Source organism: Cydia fagiglandana, chromosome 19 (genome assembly GCF_963556715.1).
Source record: "Cydia fagiglandana chromosome 19, ilCydFagi1.1, whole genome shotgun sequence".
In the NCBI taxonomy this organism is placed as follows: domain Eukaryota; kingdom Metazoa; phylum Arthropoda; class Insecta; order Lepidoptera; family Tortricidae; genus Cydia; species Cydia fagiglandana.
Genome location: NC_085950.1, coordinates 13,895,564 through 13,909,264, shown reverse-complemented (window position 1 = coordinate 13,909,264; position 13,701 = coordinate 13,895,564). Strand labels below are relative to the sequence as shown.

The window sequence follows — 13,701 nt, the reverse complement described above, 5'->3', positions numbered from 1 at the left end:
CGTCACTGTATGCATAAGTACCTACAAAGTCTATTGGCCATTCATGGACCTTATTACAACGAGATAGGAATGACCAATAGTCACTTAAGTGTGTTGCTTTTAGTAGGTGCGATTAATCGAGTACGCAGTTCGCGAGAGGGTGTAAAGTTTCAACTAATGATTTCCTCAAAGGTAGAATCAAGGTACAGTCACCTGCAATAATATGTTACACAACGAAGGCCGCAATAATATCTGACACGATCTTATTTGTAGAGTCATAAGAGCGTGTCACATATTTTTGCGGCCTTCGGAGAGTAACATATTATTGCAGGTGACTGTACAAGTATTTGCACTATAACGTCTATAACGCTAGTCAAGTTATTTCGTGTTGTATAGTTTACAGTTACGCCTGATTTGACACTATCCTTTAAAGTGAAATTTTCCTAATAAGTTCTACGGTCACAACACAAACACACAAAAAAATTAAACCTAATTGAGACCTTCCTTCTTTTTTGAAGTCAGTTAAAAGGCGGGTGATTTGATTCGGTCGGGTCGATACACCGGCCGGCGAATCAATGGAACCCAATGGTCAATACTGGACGCCCACTTAGCATCACATTATGTGACTGAATGACGTGTAAGACACAAGGGAACGGCGGTTTATTTAATTGAATACATCTAACAATAGAGCCTTTTTAATACAAATAATCAAACAGTGTTTTGTTAGTTATATTTTAGTCAAATCTTGGACATGAGAATTAGTCATATCAGTATAGCAGTGACGTTACCTGTTACTCTTTTTTTCTACTCCCGTACTTTTATTAATCATTTAAAGGGTCGTGCACACACCTTTAAAACCCTACCTTATAGTTGTCAAGACAAGTCTTTAGTCTATTCCCCAAAAAAGTATTTGTGCATACACGCAGTATCTTTTTAGCGATTTTACGATACTTCGTGTAATGACCACTTAAAATATATTGAATGAAATACAGTGTTGCCAACCTTACTTTAAATGTCATCTCTGACAAATAAGTGAACCATAGACATGTTTTTTTTTTAATTTCATTCAGTCATTCATTGTTTTCCTGCGCGTACCCTCCATTTTTGCTACTTCTTGAATTAAAAAGTTTTGGTAAATTCTCAATTTTATTTCAAAGTATGTGCTTGGTCGTAGAAAAAGTATTGTATGCAATGTTGTTTAACTGAGTCAAAAAATACTCGTGGCGTCTTTATTAACAATTTTCGGCTTCGCCTCAAATTGTTACTCATGCCACTCGCCTTTTTTGACCTCTCTTAAACAACGGTTGCATAAAATACTATAAAAGTTTTCCTTAAAAGACGAGATTTCTATCAAAATGCACTTTAACCTTAGATTAATGTGAGATATTTCGTAATGCCTAATGCCATGGCAATGGTACAGACAACAGGACACTGACATAATATGCTTGCAAGATTTATTTGCAAATTGCGCAAACGCAAGTTATATTTCATTTGGGATTTCCTACATTACTATGAAACCGCTGTGATATCATCGCTTCTGTCCCGACAACCGACAACTCAATTGAACCCAGCGGCTGCTACAATCATGACATCTGCATAATGTTTTGGGTTATGACATGCGTACTCTCATGTAGTACTGCCGTAATAAGCAGCCTCGCTAGTTGCAACACTTGCAACTACAGATGTAGTGCATAATCGTTTTCCTTCGTATTTTCACAGAAACGTTCGAACGTGTCTTGCTATTTCAGTCAGTCTCGGTACAAAAAGTACTGAGGTTGACTGAAGTAGCATGACAAATACGAACTTTTCCGAGAAAATACGAAGGAAAACCATTATGCACTACATCTGTACGCTAGTTCAAACACATTAAGGACTATTTATATTCATGGAGTAGGTAACATGAAAGTGTAGATATGCTCGAATTGCTTCACTCAGAAACTCTCTACAACTCTTGGTATTTTTCGTATTTGACTCTGAATAAGTGAATATTTTAAATTAATTGATACAAAACGGACTAACAAAGTATTGTAGGACTTTTAATACACATACACATGTGGTTATCTACTTTTATGTGTCCACCCGTATCATTAAAATAGAGCAATTTAATCATTATCGTACAAAACCCTTAAAATATTTCTAGTCGGCACTGATAGAAACTTCAAAGAGATAGTTATCTTTATATGTGTCGTTAAATCGATGACTATCAAGTATTTGTATAGGCATACAATTTATCGAACGGAATTATATGCAGTAACTATAAAGTATAATTCTAACTTTTTTACTTACGAATAAATAATATAAAATAGTAATTTTATAGGACAAATATAATATTAATTTTATACATACACTAGAAAACCTGCGATAAGCGGTATTTATATTTATCAAATCATAAAACGAACTAGCATAGACATAGATAGTACTTTGTTATCACCGAACACTCATACTATGAAATCTTATCAGTACAGTCAGCAGCAGATATACCTGAGCGGGCAAGGTGTCCAAGAAAACATATACACTTCAATCGTCACAAAAATAAGGACATCTTAGTTGTCATTTTCACTTAGGCTTTCAGTTCGTCACATATACCTTAACTTCTGAGTTTTTCTTTAACACATACACGCTTATTTAATCACAATGACAATAACGGTTAGAATGTCAGTGGTAACTAAGCGCTCAAATTCAAGCTGCTGTCATTAATACCTACGCGCACTGCCAATCACGTACGTCAGCAGCCAGGGTGCCACCAGTTGCTAAGCAGTTGTTATTTTAATGGTAACTAAGCATCAACATTTTATCTGTCTAACTTTAAAATAAATACTTTCGCAGCTATGAATTGACACCTCCTTTCTTAAAGAAGTATTTTATCGTTAAGTGTCAAACTTAGACAATAAATAAGTAGGTTCTACGAGAATGATCGGTTTTTTATTTTAACTGTCATATGCGGCTGTTCTTCCAAACCGTAGAGCATATTATATATGTTAATATATTTATTTAGCCCGCTTATTGTACTAAAATATACTATACAGGGTGGCCCATTTAGATCGGCCAGTATGGGAAAATCTGATACTATAAGATATACACCGATCTCTTCTTAGGAACCATGTCATCGATTTTAGTAACACGAAAAACTGCATTCATACATTTAAAATTGTGTACTCAGCTCGGGAATCGAACCCCGAACGTTTTGAAAAATAAAACTAAGACTATTTATATTTAATATCGATTGTGTAGGTTTATTTAAGCTTAAATGTTACTATGAAATAATTATGATGTCTGAAATTAATAAAATGCATTGTTTTCATATCCTTTAATTTAATTTAGTAAGTTTTCGAAGAGACCACCATTTTTAGGGTTCCGTAGCCAAATGGCAAAAAAACGGAACCCTTATAGATTCGTCATGTCTGCCTGTCTATCTGTCCGTCCGTATGTCACAGCCACTTTTTTCCGAAACTATAAGAACTATACTGTTGAAACTTGGTAAGTAGATGTATTCTGTGAACCGCTTTAAGATTTTCACGCAAAAATAGAAAAAAAACAATAAATTTTGGGGGTTCCCCATACTTAGAACTGAAACTCAAAATTTTTTTTCATCATCACGTATAGGACGTGTGGGGTATCTATGGATAGGTCTTCAAAAATGATATTGAGGTTTCTAATATATATTTTTTCTAAACTGAATAGTTTGCGCGAGAGACACTTCGAAAGTGGTAAAATGTGTGTCCTTCCCTGTAATTTCTAAAATAAGAGAATGATAAAACTAAAAAAAATATATGATGTACATTACTATGCAAACTTCCACCGAAAATTGGTTTGAACGAGATCTAGTAATAGTAGTAGTACTAGTAGTTTTTTTTTAATATGTCATAAATCGTAAACCGCAATTTTATTGTTGCTTGCTGCTATGGAACCCTTCATGGGCTCGCACTTGGGCGCTTTTTTCCGCACAGGAGTAATCTAAGTAACACCCACTGCGAGTTCAAATCTATTACAACGTTCTGATAGAAAGTCGTACATACGCTACATGTGACATAGCTTCAAAAATTATATACATAGCATAAAACCAAAAGACACAAATTATGAAATTAATAATAGATATGAAACCCAAAAAAAATAAAAAGCTGTAATCTCTAGGTGCGTACGACTTAGATTTGAACCCGCGGTCTCTGCTTTGAAAAGCAAACGCCTTAGTAACAAGACCACAACGTGCCTTGACAATTGGCTCTAAATTCCGCTTCAGTTAGCTTTCGCTATATGTCATTCGTTTTGACGATTCTGTTAAAAGAAATAGTTTGCAGTAAGTTGACCGAGAGGCTCCTGTCAAATGGTTGAAGGATAAAACGTGAGATGGATGTATGTGATGACAAGACTGTACTGCTTTCGATGATTGTCAAAACGCTTTACCTGAAATTAGCATGGCTATCTTTCATTCAATATTCGACCATACTTGTATGCTTTAAAGTCTATTTTTCCATATTGTTCAGATATATTTGACACGTTGACCGCTTAGATACCATTGGTTTTTTGACAGCTAAGGTATCAATCAATGACTTGTTGTAAGTGTAGAAATTAATGAATAGCGACTGTTAAGATATTTGTTACACGTTAAGCGCTCACAAGTAAATACTACTATGACAGCCAACAACTTTTTGACAGTTTAAACGTTTACCTCTCTTTGAGCACCTGGAGTGTATAGCGACTTCTGCTGCTGACTGTACATACTAGGTAAACTAATTTACCTAGAAATTACCTACTCTTATATTATTAGAATGTTATGAAACTTGTTAATACACTTGAATACGCGGCAAAAATGCCGGGATAACGTGAGGAACAAGAAGACACTTATAGGGAGCCTAAACTGTGATAATATTTTTTCTAAGAAATTGACGGTTCGCTACTACCTATCGCTTGTATAGCTAGTTAATATGTAGCTTACATTTACGTCTTATATTTTTCCTACTTTTACTTTCTTCGAGTAAGGAGGCGTTGATTGAATTAGTCACTATTGTTCCTGATTCCCGATATATTATATTACTGATAACTGGAATTCCCATGACCGCAATGCTATAATTATCAATTTGTCATGTCCAATCAGCATCATTCATACTATATTGTATTTAAATAGATAATTGTTGATAACATACCGGATTGCGGTTATAAGCCACGAAAACAACTTAACATATAGTAGGTAAATCAATTAAGTCATCCGACCTTAAACTTTGTCATCATATATCACCGCTGATGTCACGTATCAATCGTTGAACAAGATATTAACGCGATGATGTCGCTCTCTACCGGTCTGCAGGTAAATACTAGTAAAATATACTACACTCATGTACTGCATTTTTTATATGCAGAGGTCAGATATGTAAGGTCAACGATGACAGTGGAGTTTTAAATCGATTTAACTGATGTTTCGATCAATGCTTTTCACAAGTTTCATAACAATACAAATTATTTGTTTAACAATACAATTTTATTACTAAGATTTCTGTTTCAAAAGTTGGTTTAATATATATTTTAACAGATAACTGAAAAAATACTGTTTAAAGAAAAACAGGTAATAATTTTCAGGATCTTCAGGTGCTTACATAAATTTAAATATCACTTTATTTAACAACATGTATGATAAATGATAATGTATGTACATATAATTAGGTATTACTATTTTTCTACAGTAGTCGTAGGTTAAAATTTATATCGTAGTCGCATCAGAAATAAATAACTCATAAACCATCACAAACTAGCACATTCAGTGCCGAAAACCCGACTATCGGGTATTTTAAGATTTCGTTCCCAGGCCGGACGACCCGATAGTCGGGATCGTGGTACTACTGCTTTATATGACGAAATTGTTTTGGCCTGGCGCGGATGTCTTGTTTGGCTGGGTGGCAATTAATGTGCTAGATAACCGGATCCAGGGGCCCCACAAAAAGCGGAGTTTTACTATGTGGAAACTGTTACACTTATACGAGTGGCGGTTATGGCTATAAAGAGGTAACGCGTAAAGCACTTAAAGTACCCTACTTAACAATTATGGTTTAAAGTAGCGCTGCATGCGACTTGTTTACGACTTGATCCCGATTTCGGTTTTAAAAGATGTTTAGTTTGACGGTTTTTTCAGCCGACTTTAAAAGGAGGAGGTGCTTAATTTTCCAGTTCGTGCTAAGCCGTTTCATTGGCATGTATTCTGCTTTTATCGAATATCCATCAAAGGAGTTCTCAAAAACTGTTATTGGAAAAGTGTCTGGAATGTCAAGCCCGTAGGTACAGTACAGTCAAGTGTAATAATATGGGTGGACAGTCGACGTCAAAAATATGTTTACACTTTTGCACCTTAAGTACTCCTTTGTAATAGGGCGAAAAATGTAAACATATCTTTGACGTCGACTGTACACAACTATACATTTTACTAAAAAATATGTCTCATAGCTCTTTATGTCTGGGAATCAAGAACGGCACATATTTTTGAGTAACTTGTATATTATACACTGATATTTTTAATACTTATTGTGCGTTCTTCTTAGTTCTTACTCGTAAAAAATGTCCCTGGCGTACTTTACACCAGAAAGAGTAGGATGCTTGACGATGGCAATAACCGGTGTCGTGCTCGCCCTACAGGTCAAACAAAGCATAAAGGTAACAGGGATAATAATAGACAGTGAACGTTCGGACTGTTCTAAACGCGGAGCGGCGTAAGAAAGGGACCGAAATAGACCGCTTCCCGGTTTGACGAACTTGACATTAAGGGTCTGCCCGTCTTTCTAGTCAAGTATCCTTGTAACTCATCATTCAACGTGCCTCTGTTAAAATGACCCTATCGTTCTTAATAAATTTCCGAAAACGTTGGTTACTTAGCAATTCTGAAATGAAACGTCAAAGCTTACTGAATTGTCGCCCTGTTGCCATCCATCTTGTAGGATTTTAGTTAAGCACCCTGCGGGCTACATGGCACGTTTTGGGTCAATTTTTACCACTGGCTTCAGGAAAAAGATTCTCGATTCTACAGGTCATACAAGAATATTTCTAACATCAAGCTTTTAAGCCGCAGTGGTGTAGTCTGTGGGTGTAGTAGTCGATGGTGACTCGCTTTTATTTCTTTCTCTTATCATAAACTTCTCTTCTTCTCCGTCGAATTACTCTTGACAGAGCAGTCGTGGTCACGTTGAACGACGAACGATTCTACGCCAGTTCTCCCTGGCAGATGCTTCTCTGGCACATGTGTTAAGTGGGTTGTTGGTAAGGGCTTTTATCTGATCCGTCCAACGCATTGGGGAACGTCCTCTTGACCATAAACTTACTATAATAGATTTTACTTAAAATTAACAAGTAGGGAAGTAGGTCAAGCATTAATAAAGTAACACTTAAAACTTCAATAAAAATGATGAATTATCATTTTGTTATGTGACCCGACCTTGAGTGATACCTACTACTGATTATCGTTCATTTCCTGTGTACAGTGCAAAATATTCACTGCAAAATCTGAATTATCTGCTTTAACACTGAATAAATATATTTGTAAACATGTGTTCAATGTAGAAAATCTGAGCGAGGAGTGGTGGATTGGGCCGTACGACTTTCAAGAGCAGGGGGTTTAAATTTAATCCACCAACCCCAAAATTAAGGATGTTGTCACTCCTTGTCTTTAAGGCGGAACATCTTCCATGTGAGATTACACTATGTATGACTTCAAATAGCATTTTAACCATTAAACAATCCTAAGCACTTAGCGTATTCCACTTCCAAATGACGTCTCACGTAGGCTGAGGGAAACTGTTGTCACAGCTTGCATCCATCATGACATGATCATCATAGGAAGCGAGCAGTTGCCGAGAACCGGTTCCTCTAACTGACCTAATGGCGTCCCAATTGCTGGCATCCTCGAGGTGTGCATGGGTTCGGTGCTAATAACTGGTCATAGACGGATTTAGGTACTAATTTGTTTTTCCTGTATATGATATGTACCTACTTACAAGGAATGGAAGGCTATTTGACTATATTATGTGGCTTTCCATCACAGAAGTCTCCTTAGGCTTCAAGTGCAATAAGGAAGTTTCCATCTGAAATTCTAATAGAAATTCTGATAACAAAGCATATGGACCATTTTCTGATGGAAAGCCACATGTCTGCCTAGTAAACAGGTCAAAACAAAGTTGGGAATAGCCTGCTTTCCAGCATAAAGGCGACTGTTAATAAGAACTTATGATTAATTCTCTGTCCTGTACCCATGGTATGGTGGTCGTTGTACAACGGGTAACGAATCAATCACTACACATAAAACAAAGTCCCCCGCCGCGTCCGTCTGTTTGTATGTACCTATGTATGTATGTTCGCGATAAACTCGACAACTACTGAACGGATTTTTATACGCTTTTCACCTATAAATACGGAGATTCTTTAGGTAGGTTTAGGTGTGTAATTTGTTAAGGTTTTGTATAAGTAGCCCGTGCGACGCCGGGGCGGGTCGCTAGTTTATTTATTTAAACTTCATTACACAATGACAGGAAAAATGTACAAATGGCGGACTTAATCCCTAAAAGCATAGTTAGGTATAGTTTCTTCTAAAAATGTCATCTATAATTATCAGTACGTTCATTTGATTTTCAAATTATTTAGACTTTTAGACTAACGACGCGCCGGCGCCGGAAGCAATTAGTTTAAGCAAGGTATTCGTGTCAATAGAAAAAAATATATTGCTTCAATGACATTGTAAATTTAAAATGCTGTAACTGTTAGATTATCTCAATGTTATATTGTCTTCTGCCATTGAATAATACTCGTAGTGTAGCGGCTAATAGCACTATATTTACATGAACAAACGTTTTATCAACTGGAAAACTCCACAATTACCCTTATTTGAGTAATTGTACCTTTTTGACAAGAATAGCTCCAAAACCGTTACCGTTATTACCCTAACAATATGGTCCCTACCAGACAGAGATAGACATAGGAACTCATTAAAAACGGACGGAGACGCTGTTCTGTGGTATGCTTTTGTTCTTTGGGCTGAGGTTCTCAAACTGTCTAAGAATAGTTTGCTCTTTTGGAACACTAGTATATACTGAGTTGTTCTACTAAAGCAGTGTTTTTCAAACTTTTTCATGACGCGATCCCCTTGGTACTTACGAACAAAATGTTTCGCTCGTGTATTGATTCGACGTTAGGTCTGTTAACATTTTTACTATTACTACAAAATCTCAATTATTTAATAACGATGACGATGCATAGATCGACTTCTATGGACATGGAATTGATTAAGTACTTGGTCGTTCAACGATATTATTCGATCGATCGATCAATGTATTACTTCGTTCATTCTTCGAATACCTAGTTTATTTTTTTTAATCATCCTTATCAGTATTTTTTAGTAGTTAAAGTTACACAGTAGTTTTAAGTTAGTAGTTTTGTCGACATTCCTTTGTATTTATGTCTTGGATTCATCACTACCCCTTATAAAACAAAGTCCCCCGCCGCGTCTGCCGGTTTGTGTCTTTGTATGTTTATTCGCGATAAACTCAAAAACTACTAAACGGATTTTCTTACGATTTTCACATATCAATAGAGTGATTCTTGAGGAAGGTTTGGGTGGATAATTTGTTAACCCCTGCGAAGCCATTTCGTAAAGCGGTTTCAGAGCGGGCAGATTTCCGGGAGCTCGGCGTCAGTGAGAACTGGCGTGAATCCGCGCAGGACCGAGTAAAATACACAAATACAATACAAAATAATACAAATAATTTATGGACAGAAAATGGCGTGCTCTTGTGTTGGAGGCCATGACTTATTTTGGGTCGTCGCGCCAAACTAGTAGTAGTAGTAGTAGTAAAGCGGTTTAGCTTTTCCAAGGATCAAGCACTTTGAGCACCTCTGTGTGTAAAAACTGGTTCACACGGCCGCGTTAATTGCCAAAAACCGACGATGTTTGCCAGTTAGCGTCGTTTGCGTCCAATTCACTTCCTACTAAACGAACACACGTTGTCTTCAAACACGCCTGATGTGTAGAGCTAAATGTATAAGCCAGGTCGCCGACTCCCTGTGTAGACGCGCGCGTCCACACCGGTTGTAATGTTTGGAATTATTAGTCAGATGTCACATCTCATGCATTGCATAAGTGTGTTCACGCCCTTATCTAAGCAGGGAGCCGGAACCGTGTCGACCACGAATGTTAGTTATCATTATCACACAGATGCGCAATTGCACGCCACTCCGGAGTGTGAGCGAGACGGCGCTATGCACGTATAAAACAATGACCCGCTTCGCTTGTCCAATGTGAAGTGTCTGTGCGGAACCGCATCCAATGTGAAAGATCACCACAAGCTTCCACGGTGTATTGGATTTTAGCTTCCGAGTAAAATTCCAATCCTATATGGAACCATTAAAATGTGCTTTAAAGAAAGGACGCTTACCACTCGGAATTTCGTACACTGACCCGCCGGTCCTATCTCTGTTGTACCTGCATAATTATATTGCTGTCCCGCTCGCACAGTGTGATTGACCGCCGGCATTAGGGCTCATTTAGACGATGCGAGAACTCTCATGCGAGTTTCGTTACATTGCGGTTTTTGATCAGTCGGTTGAATTGGACGTAACCGACAGTCCGCAATGTAACTAAAATCGCATGCTATTTCGCGCGCCGTCTAAATCAGCTCTTATAATTTGCGCAATCAGCAATTTAATTGCGTTAGAGATAGGAACAGGCGGGTCAGTGTACGCAATTCCTTGTGATAAGCGTCCGTTCTTTAGATGCCAATTTCGGAACTGCCACATCGGATATCGCATCGCAATTAAACATGTGGCATCATACCTAAATTATAATGCAGTTAAATCAAAATATTGACCACCCAGGTTGCAAACTGTCACGACTCATGAGGTCATGAGTGTCGTAATAATTACGGACAATAAGATTGCATCCGATGACAAGGAATCGAGATTACAGCTCGGCTACCGAGAACGATTAACAATGTAATTGTCGTTGTTAAATTACGATTACATGTGTAATTATTGTTATTAAGTTATTACAGGTCTCTTCATTGACTTTTATGACTTGTCAGCTTATCGAGATAATGACTAGCTAGACCGACCCATCGTCGGTTTCAATGAGTGTGATCTAAGCTCTATCTATCAGATTCTACCGCTTAGAATTATCTCAAGGAGCATAATATTAGTTACAATAGCATGGCTGACGTTGAAAGTGACAGTGATGGTCATGGACCATTGCTTTATAAGCTTCCTCCATTTCTCCAGTTAGTTTACGGCGTCCTAACCACAAGACTAAAGGATAATTATTACGCACAGTATAGAGTTGTAAATACTGTCTAGTAGAGCAGATGGGGGAGGTCTATATTCAGCAGTGCAGATCAGTTACGAAATGTTACCGTTGGCTAGATCACATTTGCAGTGTGCACGTGATGCCTTTGCATATTAATTAACTTTCTTCCAGATTCATAGAAATTTTACAGTATTGACTAGTCAGCATCTAATAAATAGAGGCGGCCAAAGCCCCAAATATATGGCGATGTCATCTTTATTTGGCTGGTAAGTAAAGCCATACCATACGGTAGGTAAGTACTATAAATTTGGCTACTTTGACCGTGTATCAAGTGAGCCCTCATACCATTTAAGTTATTTTACGACGGGGTAGAGTAAACGACATACAGTATGGAAAATTGGCACCATGCATTATACTTTTTAAATTACCTAAGTTATTAAATAAATATAACCTATGAAAAGAACTAACAAGAAAATAGAAGTCAAAGCTAACGAAATACTGAATTAAAACATCGAGTCATTATACTGTTGTAATTTATGTAATGCGACAAAACGTTTTGTATAGCGTACTTTCACACGGTAACCACCTCGCATTGCAGGTGGAATGCTAATGCAAATGCCATGTAGGTCACGGTTCAAATTAGCCATGTACGGTACGGGACAATAAGAACAATAACTCCTTACTGAGAATATGCTCCTTTGCTGCAACATTTTGCAGCGAATCGAAAAGTCTATTCATCCATTGATCGCTCATTGATGGTTTCATTTGTCATTGTGGTTAAAAGTCACGTTTACAAATAAGTTTGTTGAAATGATGACAGATGAATCAAATAGCGAAAAATTGGCACTTTGCTATAAAGTTTTCGAAGTACAATTCAGTGTTAATAGGCCAATAACTACGTTCATTTCGAATTGCATAAAACATAACCTCTCAGATGTCGCCGGAAAGCGCGCCGATTTTGATTGTTTTGCTCTTCGGTCGTTGACCAAGTCATATGACATACATATCTGTGACATAACAATTCATGCGTACGCGACGCGCATCTCTCCCCATCTATCGGCATTCTCTAGCAACTCTACGCAGACTCGAGACCGAAACGCACCGATGCGTGGGACGCCACTCGAAGTCATGTTAGTTTATAAAGAGCTATGTAGATGGCGCTGAGATCAATAAATTAATTTTATTTTTTATTATTTTTACAGGTAAGAATTCGGCCCCATGGATTAGTGTTTATGGTAAATATGTTAAGTTTATTCTGTACACAGGGTAGTCATTTGGAACATTTTTTTTAAAGATTTCAATATAATACGCTAATTTTAAATATTAACAACAGGAATATTTAAAATTAGAAGTAATCATTTACTTGTGATCTTATCTTGTGATCAAATGCATAAAAATTTGTGTTACAATCTAAAAATTAACTTATGACGTCTCGTAATCCCTATTCTCTGAACGGATATAACTTTAATGTTATGTTTATTATCTCATAAATCGGTTAGTGATAATGTATCGAAAAGATTACGTTATGTTATGTATGTTTGTCTTTAAACGTAAGTAGTATCATGCCGCGTTAGGCTAAAGTGTCACGTAGACACTAACGCCCTAAGGCTTATCTACGGAATAGGATTTAAAGTTAGGTCTTAAATATAAAATAAAAAGTGTATAGTTATTGAAAAATGCTTATGTTACGTTTGTAACTCTAACGTGCCTATTTTCATATTCCTACTTCTGTTTATTACACATCTAAGTATATTGTTATGATACTTATGATTATATGTTTGCCAGTATAAAAAAATACATGACATGCTTTATGAATAGAGTCTGTGCGGAAAGAGAAGAGTCGTGGATTCTATGGGACCCAATACATTCCACGACTCTTCTCTTTCCGCACAGACTCTAGGATACAATTAACATATGTAAATTATGAATTTGTGATTGAAAGCATAAAAACGTAAGTAATTTGGGCGATTTTACAACGGCCTTAGATAACGACCTCGGCGGTTAGTATAAAAAACTCATGAACATTGAGTATAAAAAAACTCATGAACTTCAAGTTAAGTTGGCTAGTAAACGAGTGCAAAGATGATTTATTTGATACACGATTAAAAACTCATACAGTGAAAAAAAACATAACCGTTCTAAATATTGAGTAAAAAAATCTTGTTTATTTATTATCAATGAGCTTATGATTAATGGTACGTGAAGCTAAACAAATTGTTAAATTTATAATGTTTAACGAGGCATGTCAGGCATGTGATCACGGTGTCTATATGACGATAAGTATTTCACTCTAAAATTATTGTGGACCGTATATTCAAACTATAAATAGCAGAACAATTAAAACTGGTCAATGTACATGAAAATGTTTGTGCAATCATGTAATGCCTGCCTACAACTTTTGAGAAAAGTGTCTGTGAAGGTTTAGGTCTAGGATGTAATGTCCAGAGCTCGGCGGGGGT

The 13,701-nt window shown here is 36.8% G+C and overlaps 1 protein-coding gene across 1 annotated transcript in view; it reads left to right on the top strand.

Annotated features, from left to right (window-relative positions):
• LOC134674231 (microtubule-actin cross-linking factor 1) overlaps positions 1–13,701 on the top strand; it is a 312,488-nt gene that overhangs the window by 30,309 nt on the left and 268,478 nt on the right. The gene's annotated exons all lie outside the window — the stretch shown is intronic.